The 15,095-nt window shown below is 41.1% G+C and overlaps 1 long non-coding RNA gene across 3 annotated transcripts; it reads left to right on the top strand.

The window, feature by feature from the left end:
• Window positions 1-300: 300 nt before the first annotated feature.
• Window positions 301-4,220, top strand: LOC127002613 (uncharacterized). Of its 3 annotated transcripts, none has more exons than XR_007756337.1 (4): window positions 301-1,364; window positions 1,465-1,614; window positions 1,865-1,964; window positions 2,090-4,220. It is a non-coding gene; the product is annotated as an uncharacterized LOC127002613 (long non-coding RNA). The 3 variants fall into 3 exon arrangements; XR_007756339.1 differs by having other exon boundaries at window positions 2,165-4,220; XR_007756338.1 differs by having other exon boundaries at window positions 1,865-1,939; window positions 2,165-4,220.
• The last annotated feature ends 10,875 nt before the right edge of the window (window positions 4,221-15,095 follow it).

The following is a 15,095-nucleotide window of genomic DNA, read 5'->3' on the forward strand; positions in this document are numbered from 1 at the left end:
CATTCATCCATCCGTCAACCGATATACCCACACTTCGCCTTTTCCCTCATCCGCGTTGCATTGCTGTAAAAAAATCTATTAACCTATTATCTTCTCTTCGTTATACTTTTACAATTTACTTTTTACTTTCAGGGTCGGTATCTACACATTCATCCAACCGTCAACCGATATACCCACACTTCGTAGCTTCCCTCATCCGCGTTGCATTGCTGTAAAAAAAATCTATTAATCTATTATCTTCTCTTCGTTACACTTTTACTCTTTACTTTTTACTTTCAGGGTCGGTTTCTACGCAATCATCTACCCGTCAATCAATTTATTTACTTAACGCTGCTTCCCACATTTTTATTGTATTGCTGTAAAAAAAAAATCTATCTTCCTATTATCTCTCTTTTCGTGACATTTTCCCATCATTCAGGTTCGTTCCCATGCATTCATCTACTCATCAACCTATTTATTTACCCATCGCCGCTTCCCATCACATCACTACATTGCTGTAAAAAACTCCAGCTGTTAATTTATTTTCCTGACATTTTTACACTTTACATTTTACTTTCAGGGTCGCATGCACGAATTCATCAATCCATCAACCTTTATATTTACTCATTACCACCTCCCACACTCGCGTTGCATTTCGACACTCGGCGCTAAAAATATGCCACTAATTGTAATTGCCTAAAACACTCTTTTGTTGCCCACCACAACACAAAAATATATTAATCACCACAAATTGTCATCCATTTATTTCGACAATTCATCCCACGCATTATTCTCCATTCATTTAATTCACGGTTAATGGTATTTGTTCAGTATGCATGCTTTATGGCTGCACACAAAAATACATTGATAGTCATTCGCTGCTACATGTGAAAAAAGAAAGGCCGATGAACGGATATGGGAAAGCGTGTAGGTGATGCCAGTTGTAAACGTTATGAGATCGCATATTTCCGCATAGATTAACGTTCACTATGTAAGTCAATTGTGTGATCGGAGGCAATGTGAGGTGAGCCAACTAGCGCATTCCGGACCAATATGTGTCGGACTTTCCCTGTGCAGCTATGAAAAGGAGGCAGAAAAGATAGTTGGAGAATTGATGAGTGGTGGAAAAAGAAAGAAAATACAGGTAAGAGTGGAGGAGAATATATTAGTAACGAAAGTAGGCAGTGAAATACAGGTGAAGAATATATGATAGGTGAGAGAAGAAGCATATTTAGGTTGGATGAGAAAGATTAAAATTAAGTTAGGTGAGAAAGATTAAAATTAGGCTGGATGAGAAATATTAAAATTAGGTTGGATGAGAAAGATTAAAATTAGGTTGGATGAGAACGATTAAAATTAGGTTGGATGAGAAAGATTAAAATTAGGTTGGGTGAGAAAGATTAAAATTAGGTTGGATGAGAAAAATTAAAATTAGGTTGGATGAAAAAGATTAAAATTAAGTTAGATGAGAAAGATTAAAATTAGGTTGGATGAAAAAGATTAAAATTAGGTTGGATGAGAAAGATTAAAATTAGGTTGGATGAGAACGATTAAAATTAGGTTGGATGAGAAAGATTAAAATTAGGTTGGGTGAGAAAGATTAAAATTAGGTTGGATGAGAAAGATTAAAATTAGGTTGGATGAAAAAGATTAAAATTAAGTTAGATGAGAAAGATTAAAATTAGGTTGGAGGAGAAAGATTAAACTTAGGTGGGATGAGAAAGATTAAAATTAGGTTAGATGAAAAAGTTTAAAATTAGGTTGGATGAGAAAGATTAAAATTAGGTTAGATGAAAAAGTTTAAAATTAGGTTGGATGAGAAAGATTAAAATTAGGTTGGATGAGAAAGATTAAAATTGGGTTAGATGAAAAAGTTTAAAATTAGGTTGGATGAGAAAGATTAAAATTAGGTTGGATGAGAAAGATTAAAATTGGGTTGGATGAGAAAGATTAAAATTGGGTTCGATGAGAAAGATTAAAATTAGGTTGGATGAAAAAGATTAAAATTAAGTTGGATGAGAAAGATTAAAATTGGGTTGGATGAGAAAGATTAAAATTAGGTTGGACGAGAAAGATTAAAATTGGGTTCGATGAGAAAGATTAAAATTAGGTTGGATGAGAAAGATTAAAATTAGGTTGGACGAGAAAGATTAAAATTGGGTTCGATGAGAAAGATTAAAATTAGGTTGGATGAGAAAGATTAAAATTGGGTTGGATGAGAAAGATTAAGTTCCAAAAGAGGTAAAAGATGTAAAAGGAGAGTTCTTGATGGCTGGAAAAAAAAGGAAGAAAAGAAAAGGGATGAGATACAAAAATAAATTAGAGAGGATGTGACGAATGACGGGAAGCTTATAAAAAAGGAGCAGGATAAAGCTGGATAGGAAAAGGATGAAGTATAAAAAGGCAGAAAAGGAAAAATGAAGAGTTGAAAGCTGAAAAAGAAGCGCACGCAGGGTAAATGAGAAAGATGAAATAGATAAAAAAAAAAGAGGTGGAGAAAGATAAGTGGAGAGTGAACAATAGCTTAAAAAAGAAGCAAAATTAGGGTGAGTCAAAGATGGATTACAAAAAGGGGCAAGAAGGATGAGAATAAAAGAGGTAGAGAAAGATAGGTGGAGAGTGAACAATAGCTTAAAAAAGAAGCAAAATTAGGGTGACTAAAAAATATGAATTACAAAAGAGGGCAAGAAGGATGAGAATGAATATAACTTAAACGAATAGCAAATATAGGCTGTTAAAGAAATATGAACTAATAGAAATAGTGGAAAAAATACTAAGTGATAACGGGTGAGTAGAGGAGTGGAAAGGTAAATAGATTGGTGATGAAATATATATAGCCAAAACAATTATTGAATTCTGGGAAAAATGAGGTTATGCGTGTGTGGAAGGGTGGGGAAGGGTGCCTTATTTTATATTTAAATGCCAAAGAGCGAGTAGCGAGCTTTTTTTTTTATTGTTGTTTCCTTTTTTTGTGCCCTTGTGCTGTCTCCCTTGCTGTAAAAAAAATAATAAAGCCTGCATCCGGGCATTTCTCTTGCTGGTGCCCGCAAATCAAGGTTACATCTACCACTTTTATACGCAAACATTTCCAATTAGTGAGGATAGGTGAGCGATACTTATACTATCTTCACGTTGCTGTGCTTAAATCCTCTTATTGTAAAGTTAATACCGTCGATTATTTTTATTTTTAGTTATAGTAGTGGTTGAAGAGTGGGGAGGGCTGTGGACTAGTCGATTAAGGTGTTAAGAGCCAAGGAGAGGAGGTTCGAGCCCCAGATTCTCCGCGTAACGCCAGGAAGGGGATCCGATCTTCAACACTAAGGGTCGCATTTTTAACCCGTCCTGGTAACATATAGTCCCAGGTCTTTCTCTGCTTCTGTGGTGGATAGTGAAGTGTTTCCCATGTGGTATTGGTATGCTAAATTTTCCCTCCCAAGCTGCATGACTTTACATTTTTCTTCATTGAATTATAACAGCCATTTTTTGTTCGATTCCTGAAGCTTGGCGAGGTCTTCTTGTAGGAAGTCCGGAGTCATTGGGTTAACAAGGCTTTCTTAGGCGTTTTGGGGCATTTCAATTGGGTAGTTTAATGACCCTGGTGGTAGTCTGACCGGTTTGACCCTTCTTCTCTACCGTGAACGTGAAACAACACTCATGAGAACCCGAATGATCTCCTTTTCTGCCTCTGGAAATAGTTGGTGTGGGAGGCGGAGGAGTCTGAGAATACCGACCTAATCCACGACCCCAAAAAACTGACCCTATATGAACTAGAGTGAAAATAGTCATGACAAAAGAAGAATAAGTAATTGGAATAGTAGTAGAAAATATCAGGAAATGAGGTTCGAGCCCCAGTGTCTCCGCTTAACGCCAGGAAGGGGATCTGGTCTTCAACACTAACCCACGACCCCAAAAACTGACCCTATATGAAACAGAGTGAAAATAGTCATGACAAAAGAAGAATAAGTAATTGGAATAGTAGTAGAAAATATCAGGAAAGGAGGTTCGAGCCCCAGTGTCTCCGCTTAGCGCCAGGAAGGGGATCTGGTCTTCAACACTAACCCACGACCCCAAAAACTGACCTTAAATGTACTAGAGTGAAAATAGTCATGACAAAAGAAGAATAAGTAATTGAAATAGTAGTAGAAAATATCAGGAAATGAGGTTCGAGCCCCAGTGTCTCCGCTTAACGCCAGGAAGGGGATCCAATCTTCGACACTAGCCCACGACCTCAAACACTGACCGTATATGAACTACAGTGAAAAGAGTCATAAGAAAAGAAGAAGTAGTAATTGTAATAGTAGTAGAAAATAGCAAAAAGGTAATATTAATGATAAGAATGAAAAAATCTTGAAAATAAACGATAATGCAGATGAGAATCACCAAATATCTTATAATACTCGCTGACGTGATCCCGGCAAACACTACCGCTATCATTAGTAACTTCAAGGCTAAAAAGTCGGCCAAGTTTAGCAAAGTTTATGAGTTTTATTACATTAAGCTAATTGCAAGAGTCAAGGACACACACACACACACACACACACACACACACACACACACACACACACACACACACACACACACACACACAAACACACGCAGCGGATGTTTTCTCGCAATATTTTTCTTTGTATTTTGGTTTGTTTCCGATTGGTCGTATTGTGTGTATGTATGTATGTATGCATGAATGTACGCATGGATCTATATAACGGCCACGGTAGCTATTTGTAAAAAAGTCATTAATACTCGGAACTTAAACATACAGATCAATCAATCGCTTTTTTTTTTATTCTATTTCTATACACACGAATGTTACATGTTTTTTTTTCCGCTTGGCAATCCATTTCAACTGCGCCTGTGTTTGCCTGTGAGCGCGTAATAAATTTGTCACTCATAGAATACCCATACATCTCTCTCTCTCTCTCTCTCTCTCTCTCTCTCTCTCTCTCTCTCTCTCTCTCAATATACTTTCTCCACTTCCACCATCACTACCACCACCACCGCTAGTACCACCACAATCACCTCACCTACCTATCTACCTGCCTTCCTATCTACCTGTCTCTCTCTCTGCCTGCCTCCCTGCCTGCTCCTCTCCCTTCCTCTGTTCCCCCTTCATCGGTCCGCTAATCAAGTAATCTTTTGTTATTTGCCTCCTATTGATTTGCCGTCCCTGAATGGAGACAGAGAGAGAGAGAGAGAGAGAGAGAGAGAGAGAGAGAGAGAGAGAGAGAGATGGGGTATTCAGGGCCGCCTCCCTTTAATTACTTTCGATTGGTTATAAAGGATTGCTTTCAGAGTATTATTATGTGTGATTGTTTTTTAGAGGCTCTTTTGATGAGCGTGTCCTTGCTTTTTGTTACTGCTGTTGTCCCTTACCTCATTCTTCTTCTTTTGTGTGAGGGTGGTGGTGATGGGGGGAGGGATGGGGGGCGTGGTGGTGGTGGTGGATGGGGTAGGTGAGGTAGGCGTAGGATGGGGTGGGGTGGGGTCTTGTGTTTGTGTGTGTGTGTGTGTGTGTGTGTGTGTGTGTGTGTGTGTGTGTGTGTGTGTGTGTGTGTCCGCCTAGTCTTGGCAACCGCACGCTAACCACTCAGCCACGTCCTCCTCATTAAGTAGAATGATAAAGAAAACTTACTAGCTGGAACACCCTTAGTAATTTCTCTCGTTATTAATTGAGTGGCCTTGTCAGGTAAATACGAAGGTGATTCATTACTTTGGTGAAGATGCGTCACTTAAAATAATTGCTCTTCATCATCAAATGGAGCAAAAAAATGTGTCTTTGATTGTTTCTTTGGTTATTAATGACCCTGTTTGTGAATGAAGGAAGACGTGGCAAGGAAGTTTTAAGTAGAAGAAAGTTTATTTAGTAGATCTATTTTCTCTTTGATCGTGTACTTTCTTCCCATCTCTCTGCTATTTTCTTTCTCATCCATTTCTCTTTTCTTCTCGCTCATCCATTTCTCTTTTCTCCTCGCTCATCCATTTCTCTTTTCTCCTCGCTCATCCATCTCTTCTCTTCTCTCATCCATTTCTCTTCTCTCCTATCTCATCCATTTCTCTTCTCTCCTCTGTCATCCATTTCTCTTCTCTCCTATCTCATCCATTTCTCTTCTCTCCTCTCTCATCCATTTCTCTCCTCTCTCATCCATCTCGTCTCTTCTCTCTCATCCATGTCTCTTCTCTCCTCTCTCATCCACCTCGTCTCTTCTCTCTCATCCATGTCTCTTCTCTCCTATCTCATCCATTTCTCTTCTCTCATCTGTCATCCATCTCTTCTCGTCCACTTTTCTTCTCTACTCTGTCGTTTCTCTCAATGCAACAATTAAACATTCCATAGGGGAGCACCAAGACATACAGCGCCCTACGGTTGACATTTATATGTAAGACAACTCCCATTTTCTTTGCGCGCACAGGATACTGGGGGGACTTTTTCATTTATTTTTTTATTGCCGTATTTTTGCCTGTCTCATATTACCGAGTTTTTTTTTCTATCACCATGAAAGAGAAAAGAAAGTTATGAAAAAAAGAACATTCATCCGAAGCATATGAATGTCCACCTCCATCTGTTATATTAATAAAAAAAAAGAAATATCCCTCAAAATTTGCACACGCTCAATCGTCGCATTTATTTTATTTTCGTTTTCCAGGATAATAAATTTGCTAATAATAATAATAATAATAATAATAATAAGTTTCATGGCACCGCATATAATTTCGCCGTTGCGTATAATTCCCGGGTAATGAATCAACAGCCAGTGAAAAAAATTGTTTATATATTTTCTCTTCATATTCGCTCACAGGAAAAAATAGATAAAAAGAGAGATATGAAGTGTACCTGGTTCTTTGGGGGGGGGAGGGGGGAGGGCTGTCTCTCCTCACCATCATCTCTCTCCTCTCCTCTCTTTTCTGTCTCTCTTCTTTCATCTCACGTCAGTCTCTCTTCTCTTCTCTCCCTTTTCTCCTTTCTCCCCATCTCTCTGCTTTCCTTTCTCATCCATTTCTCTTCACTCCTCTCTCATCCATCTCTTCCCGTCCACCTTTCTTCTCCACTCTCTCGTCTCTCTCTCTCTCTCTCTCTCTCTCTCTCTCTCTCTCTCTTTCTTCTCTCCATTCTCCTCAATCTCTTTCCTCTCTCGTCTAAAAAAAGGTGTATTACGTGAATGCTGCCAACAAATGCCCCGGAGGTAAAAAGATCTTCCTTCCACTCACACTAATTTGGCCTAAAATAGAAATAAAATAACAAATGCCTTTCGTAAACACAAAGCCGATTCATTTGTTTGGTCTTACTGAGCCTTACTGAGCCTTACTGAGCCTTACTTTGCCCTTTCTCAGACACCGACACAAATATATACTTTTCAGATGATGCAAGAAGGCAACGACAGACAAACAGACGGATAGGCAGACAGACAGACACTCATTTCTATTTTTTTTTCTAGGAGCTGTGGTTAGCATGCTTTCTTGCTTTATTTAGTTTTCCCCTTGAGCTGCCTCCTTCACAGACAGACAGACAGACAGACAGACAGACGCTCCTACTGAGTATAAACCTTAAGGGAATAGCGAGACCCTGCCTGATGATACAAAGCCAGCGAGACGAGAGAAAGGAAGAAAAGCAAAATAGCAGATAACGAGACACAGGAAGCGAATCCTGCCCAAAAGAGAACAACAATACGAACGCAGGAAAGCAATAATTAAACAGAAAGACAAAGACGACGCAAGATAATTCCAACAAGGGCGCATTAAAAAGTATACTAGGTCATTAACTGGTCTTTCTATACTGACAAGAGTGACGAAATTGCAATACTCATTTATCTATTTGCTGCTCCTTTCAGTGTGAGTAAATAGCTTTCTGGTGCACTTGATGAACCAAAACTAATAAAGGAAAAAAAAGTAATGGAGAGAAATTACCTGATATTACTTCTATTATCAGAGGTGTGGGTCATCTAATTAACCTATATATTAACAATGACCAGAGTAACGCACCTTATAATTAACCTGATCAACCATAAACAATGAACAATAATCGTGTGGAGAGGCAAGTTACCCGTCGTTGCTGCTGGTGTTAGAAAGGCGTGCCATCCAAGCCTGCTAATTAAGGATGGGAAACATTATCCATGGCATCTAATTTAGCGTATTAATTTTCATTCGATCGTGTAATTTAATCTCAGCGCTATTATTTGACATTTTATTAACAAGTGCCAAGCCAAATATAAACATGAAGTCGAATTTCTTTTATGCAGCTCATATTTTCTCTGCAGGTTCAGGATATTGACGGTATTTCTTTTCTTTTCTTTCTTCCATTACCGAAGCAAAAAAAAATCATTGGGGTGCAGAAGAGAAAAACTGGTTATGAAATATTTAACACTCAATCAAACAATTAAAATTAAAACAGGCAATACTAGAGGTAAAAACATATTACCGCAGATCACCTTGAGGAGGAGGAGAGAAGGACGATGATAAAGGGAGCAGGGGGAAGGAGGAGGACGGAAGGAGGAGGAAGGAGTCACGACGAAGGAGAGAAGGAGTTTGGGAGAGTTTGAGTAGAGACAATATGGGTCAGGGAGAAGCCTTGGGGTGGAGGGAGGACAGAGAGGGGACGGAGGGGGAAGGGGTGGAGGGGAGGGGATTAGGAAAGAGTTGGGATGGATTAGGCAGGGTTGAGACGGGTTAGGGGTCGACGGAGTAGGGGAAGGGGGGGAGAACGGGGACTAGGGAGAGAGAGAGGGGAGGGAAGAGTGGGGAGGAGGGGGAGAGAGAGAGGGGAGGTGAGGGAGGGGGTTAGTTTAACGTCATTCGAGACTTCAGCAAAGTTTTTTTTTATCCTTCTACTACACAACACACGCATTTCCCCTCTTCCTCCTCTTCCTCCTCCTCCTCCTCCACCTCTTCTTCGTCCGCCATTCCTCCTTGTCTTCCTCCTTCTCTTCTCTAATCTAATTTCACCATTTTCCATTTTTTTTTTACCCGCTGCTAAACTTATTTCTCTACCCCTTCTCCATTGCCATCTTTATTCTTTTGTTTCTGTTTCCTTATCCATTTCCTTCAACTTGCATATTACACTGACCTAGTCTCCTTTTTCTCTTTACGAATCTTTATTTTTATTCATCTGCATCCCTTCCATTTCTCTGATTAATCAACCTTATTTTTTTCCTCCCTCCTTCGTTAAAATTCCAACCGTTTCCTTTACGAATTAATTTCTGTTTTATCTCGTCATTCTGTCAACTGTATTGTGCTATATATATAATTTCTTTTCTAATCGTTAATTAAAATGTTATCTCACACTAATACTTTAATCAACAATATTTTCTATCCACTTTTTACGATCATTGTTTATTCATCCGTTTATTTATTTCACACCTACCGTTCTCTTACTTTATATTCCTTTTTTTCCACTAGTTATTCTTCCCTCTAAAAATCTATTGCCCTTGCACATCATTTTTCATTTACTCTTACCAGTAGACAAAGCTTATAAATATAGGGTGCAAGAGGTGAAGTATAAGGAGTTGGATTCATATCAGTCTGTCTTTTTTTTTCCTTATATTCTTCCGCTTTTAACGTTGCAAGAGGTGGTCGGTGTGAAGGGATACTCGACTAGACTAATTTCTCAGACTTTTCATTTTATTTGCTTTTTTCCCCTTTCACCGTTCCTAAAGCCGTGTGTTTTAATGGATAGTATGAAAAAGCGGGAGTATAATACGATTACAAAAAACATCAACCTACATTTTTTCTCTCGTATTTATTTTTATATGTTCGAGAAGCGGCTTATGAATTACACACACACACACACACACACACACACACTGAAACGGTTTACGATTCTTTATAAACTAACTTTGGTCCTGAATCCTCGCATAATATTTTGACGAATTTGTGATAATATTCCTCACTAATTACTCTGGGGGGAAGGTCTCTCTCTCTCTCTCTCTCTCTCTCTCTCTCTCTCTCTCTCTCTCTCTCTCTCTCTCTCTCTCTCTCTCTCTCTCTCTCTCTCTCTCTCTCTCTCTCTCTCTCTCTCTCTCTCTCAATCACTCTAATTGATAATGTAAGATCCATTCCTACCCCCACAATCACATAAACAAAAAAACAGATAGATTAAAACCAAAACTCACTGGTAATATATATGGATGACTCACAATGTAATAGGACCAAAATTGGGGAAGAGTTAGATACCACAATTGCAACGAGACATATAGGTAGAACAAGAGGAGGAGGAGGAGGAGGAGGAGGAGGAGGAGGAAAAGGAGAGCATGGAAGGGATGTATGAGATGGTGAGAGGGTTGAGTAGAGACTGCGGTGGGGAATGTTTGAGGGAAGAAGATGGGTGAGATAGAAAGGTTAAGTGGAAAATGCCAGAATATGAAGGAAATGAGAATGAGGTGTTAGTGGGATTATGGGAAGATGTGTGGTGAAGGGAGTGTAAAAGGGGATGGTGATGATTAGAGGGTGTGCAAGCAGTAAGGGATATGGGAGTGAAAGGAAGATAAATCGTGAGTGGGGTGAGAAGGGGAGAGGGAATGGTTACGATACGAGCGAGGTTATCCTACGTGGAGAGGGGATTGAGGAAAACGAGAGGAGGAAAGGGAGGGTGCGGAGATGAGGAAGGTGGGAAAGGGAGAGGGAATGATTATGTTACGAGCGAGGTTATCCTACGTGGAGAGGGGACAGGAAAAGAAAGGGAAGGAGATGAGGGAGGTCAGAAGGGGAGAAAGAATAGTTACAAGTGAGGTTATCTTATGTGGTGGGGGGACTGGGGGGAAAAGGAGAGAGGAAGAAGAGGGTGCAAAGATGAGTGAGGTGAGAAGAAGAGGGGAAGGGTTGTGAGTGAGGTTATGTTATTCTGTACGGTGAGAGAAGAGGGAGGAAAGAAGGAAGGGTGCAAAGATGAGTGAGGTGACAAGGGGAGGGAAGGGTTGTGAGTGAGGTTATATTGTTCTATGTGGTGAGAGGAGAGGGGAAAGAGGGGAGGAAGGAAGGTAGGATGGGGAGATAAGGGAGATGACAAGGGGAGCGGAGGGGTTGTGGGTGAGGTTATGTTACTCTGTGTGATGAGAGGAGAGGAGAAAGAGGGGAGGAAGGAAGGGAGGATGGGGAGATAAGGGAGATGACAAGGGGAGCGGACGGGTTGTGGGTGAGTTTATGTTACTCTGTGTGATAAGAGGAGAGGGGAAATAAGGGAGAAAGGAAGGAGGGAAGGGCGATATGTAAGTGTGGTGATATAGGGCTTAAGATCGGTATTATCAGACACCCGCACCTCACATCATCTATTTCTAAAGGTCAAAGAGGGGGTCAGTCAGGTTCTTATGAGTGTTTCTTCAGGGTCATGGTACAGAAGAAGGGTCAAACTATCAACAGGGTCATAAAACTACAACTAGAAATGCCCACAACTCCGACGAAAGCCTTCTCAAATAGGTGTTCTTGGGCAACGAAATGTCTTATAATGCGACGTAAGTGTTTAGCATCAGGCACATAATCAAACAAATATCATTCAGAGAGACACGCAAATATAGAAGAGAAGGAAAACCCGCGGAAAACAAGTATAAATATGCAAAGATGATAATACACATCTCACGTAGCTACAAATAAACACACCTGGGGGTTCACTAATCACCTTACGAGACTTAGAACACAGGTACGTCATTATAGGCTCAAAATGAATTACTAAAACTTCATACTTGCTACAATGGCAATACTAATTACTACAGACTGATTACGACAAAAAGTGTGCAAGGAAAATATAAATACACATAATTATACAAGGAAAAATCAACAAACAGTAAAGTCACATCCACCTTTTTCATCTCATGCAGTATAGAGTGTTGCTGGGGAAGACTAGATCATATTGGTGGTGGTTGTTGGGAGACTGTAGACGAGCCTTACCTGTGAAGCTGTTTAATGAGACCTGAGTATGGGCAGGCAGACAGGTAGGACATATACACACATACATACAGACAGACAGACAGGTAGTTTCCACACCGGTACACGCGTAGTTTTCCTGATTCAATGGGGGGAATGAAAGCAAGCCACTTCAATCCAATCTCCATCAGAGGACGAACGCAGAAAAAAAGAAAAATTGGACCACGGTGAGCGCGCAAACATTACCCAATTCACATTATTTTGGGCCGAATCCCGCACGCGTGGAGGCGCTAATCCCGGCCTCCCTCGGCAGGGCAGGAGACACCGAAAATATAAACGTGTGTACATCGGAATGCACCGATGGAGAGGAAGGGAAAGAGAGAGGCGCGAGGGAAAAGGAAATGGTGTTGGAAACGGGTGAAGGGGGAGAGAATGTGAGCGAGAGAGAGAGAGAGAGAGAGAGAGAGAGAGAGAGAGAGAGAGAGAGAGAGAGAGAGAGAGAGAGAGAGAGAGAGAGAGAGAGAGAGAAGGGAGGGAATGAGTAAAAGCTGCTCGTATCTCTAATCCTCCTCCTCTTCCTCCTCCTCCTCCTCTTCCTCTTCCTCCTCCTCTTCCTCCTCCTCCTCCTCCATGCCTTGTAAACACGGCATGATTTAGCTGAGTAACCGGTTGGATGGAATTGATGAGACGATTAGCCTGGCACCAAGGACTGACTGACTGTCTGACTGACTGACTGGTCGACGGGGGTGCTCGAGCAAGACTGTGTGTGTGTGTGTGTGTGTGTGTGTGTGTGTGTGTGTGTGTGTGTGTGTTTACCTAGCCGGGAATGAGTGAGTGATTTCTTTTGTTTTTCGTTTTTTGTTAAAATTACTTTGATTTAAGAGTTGTTTTTTAAGAGGTAGAAGTGTCGTTTTTTTTTGTTTTTGTTTTTTTGCTCAACATATTTTTTTGTTGTTGTCGTTATCGTTGTTGTTGCCGCTGTGTTGTTTTTCTCTTCTCTCCTCTCGTCTCCTGTCCCTACCCCACTTGCATTCTCTTTTTTTCAATTCTCTCCTCTTTTCCCTTCTCTTATTTCTCCTCTCCCCTCCTATCTTCTCCATTTGTATCCTTGTAATTCCTTAACTGTTCGACCAACCCACCAACAATTTCTTCCCTCCTCTTCACTTCTTCAAACCCCCCCCCCCCCCCCACACACACACACACACACGCGCGAGTCTTTTTCAATAAGGAACCAATTTTTGCCCGAGATTAAAACCATCAACTGGAGTACTGACGAAGTGATTGGTTGGAACCCCGCCCCCGCTGTTTGCCCCGCTTATTATCGCCCAGTGGCAGCAGGTGATCAGACAAGGGGGCGAGGGGGGGGGGGGGGCAGGAGGAGAGGGAAGGGAGGGGGCAAGGATGGGGGCGTTAGAAGGACGTACAGGCACATGGACAAGATGATTGGACTCTTCTTTGAACCCTCCTACGCGATGGGGCTGTTGGCTGGTTGGCTGGCAGTGACAAGGAGGAGGAATAGGAGGAGGAGGAGGAGGAGGAGGAGAAGGAAGCGTGGGAGGTGAAGGACAAAATGGAAGAGATAAAGGAGGAGGAGAAAGAAGCGTGGGAGGTGATGAAAGAGGAGGAGATGGAGGAGAGAGATGAAAGGGCATGAGAAGCGGAGGAAGAGGAACAGGGTAAAGAGGAGGAGGAGTGGAATTAGGAGGAGGAGGGAGAGGAAAGGAAAGAGGACGAGCAATAGGAGGTGAGGTGGAGGCGAGGAAGAGGAAGAAAATAAGAACGAAGAGGAGGAATAGGAAGAAGAGCAAGAGAGAGAGACTTGAAGGAGGAGGAGGAGGAGGAGGAGGCGAGGAGGAGGAACAAAAGGACAAGGACGATGGCAATGATGAGGAATAGGAAGAGGAGGAGGAGGAGGAGGAGAAGGAGGTGAGGAAGGAGATGGTTTGATTGGTCCGTCTGTCGTCTGTGCCTCAAGGATATTGGCTGTCAGGAATTAATTTGAATAGGCACAACAATTTAATTTCATCTTTATATATTTTTGTTTAATGGTCTGTCTCCTTCACCCTTAAATGTGTAAGTCTCTGTCGGAAGGATGAAGCATGTTACTGGCATTTTAATTACCGATAGGCACGGATTTCTCCTTCACTGGTAGCCTGGTCCCATATGCTCCCAGGTCTTTCTGTGCCTCTGTGGTGGGTAGTGGAGTGTTTCCCATGTGGTATTGGTATGCTGGATGTCCTTTCACTGGTAGCCTGGTAACATATGCTCCCAGGTCTTTCTGTGCCTCTGTGGTGGGTAGTGGAGTGTTTCCCATGTGGTATTGGTATGCTGGATTCCCCCTCCCAAGATGCATGACCTCACATTTTTCTTCGCTAAATTGGAGCAGCCACTTTTTGTTCCACTCCTGTAGTTTGGTGATGTCTTCTTGTAGGATATCCGCATCCAAGGGGTTAATACAGCATTGTTGAGAGGCGAAGAGAAGGCCATTTTGCATCATAACAGACAGACATATTGCATAATCAACTGTCTGTGATCTACCATTTAAATAGTATTACCTTTTCGTTGCTAATTCTTCTTTTTAACTTATTAAAAGCACGCGTCATCCCTTATTACACGACTCAAAGGAAGCACAATAGTTTTTTTCCCAAGCTCAGTCTTCGCATGTTGTCCAACTTTCTGATGCAAGAATTAACATTTATAATTAACTCTTTCATCCCTTTTACTAGTATACTCTGAAACATCTTTTAGTTAGTCTTGATTTCCTCCTTCTTTTTATTATCAGGAGGGAAGTATCAAGATAGTTCCCTAATAAAAAGGGGATAACTCATTTTTGCGTATTCCTCTTTATTCTCTTGAGTGAAGCAGCGCGTCGGAGGTTCTCTTTTCATAGTCATTCATACACATTCTTATTATTTCATCCATCCGAAACTGACCCTCTTTTTCTAGCCTCTCATTCTATTTTCTATACAGGAGCAGGGAATAGCGTTTTTTTTTTATTCTTTTCGTTTTGTCCTTGAGTTGCTTGCTGCCTCTGCTGTTAATATATATCTTTGTTTTCTTTGCCTTGCCCTGCCACCTGAATAAAAATGAAAAATCCTACTATAAAAAAGACATACGACAAGAAAATATTTATTGCACCCATTACGATAAATTGCAAGAGTTGTGACAGGGAATACACAACGATCACTCACACACACACACACACACACACACACACACACACACACACACACACACACACACACACAAAGGGGTCTCTCTATCAGTGT

Source organism: Eriocheir sinensis, chromosome 23, assembly GCF_024679095.1.
Source record: "Eriocheir sinensis breed Jianghai 21 chromosome 23, ASM2467909v1, whole genome shotgun sequence".
NCBI classification, from domain to species: domain Eukaryota; kingdom Metazoa; phylum Arthropoda; class Malacostraca; order Decapoda; family Varunidae; genus Eriocheir; species Eriocheir sinensis.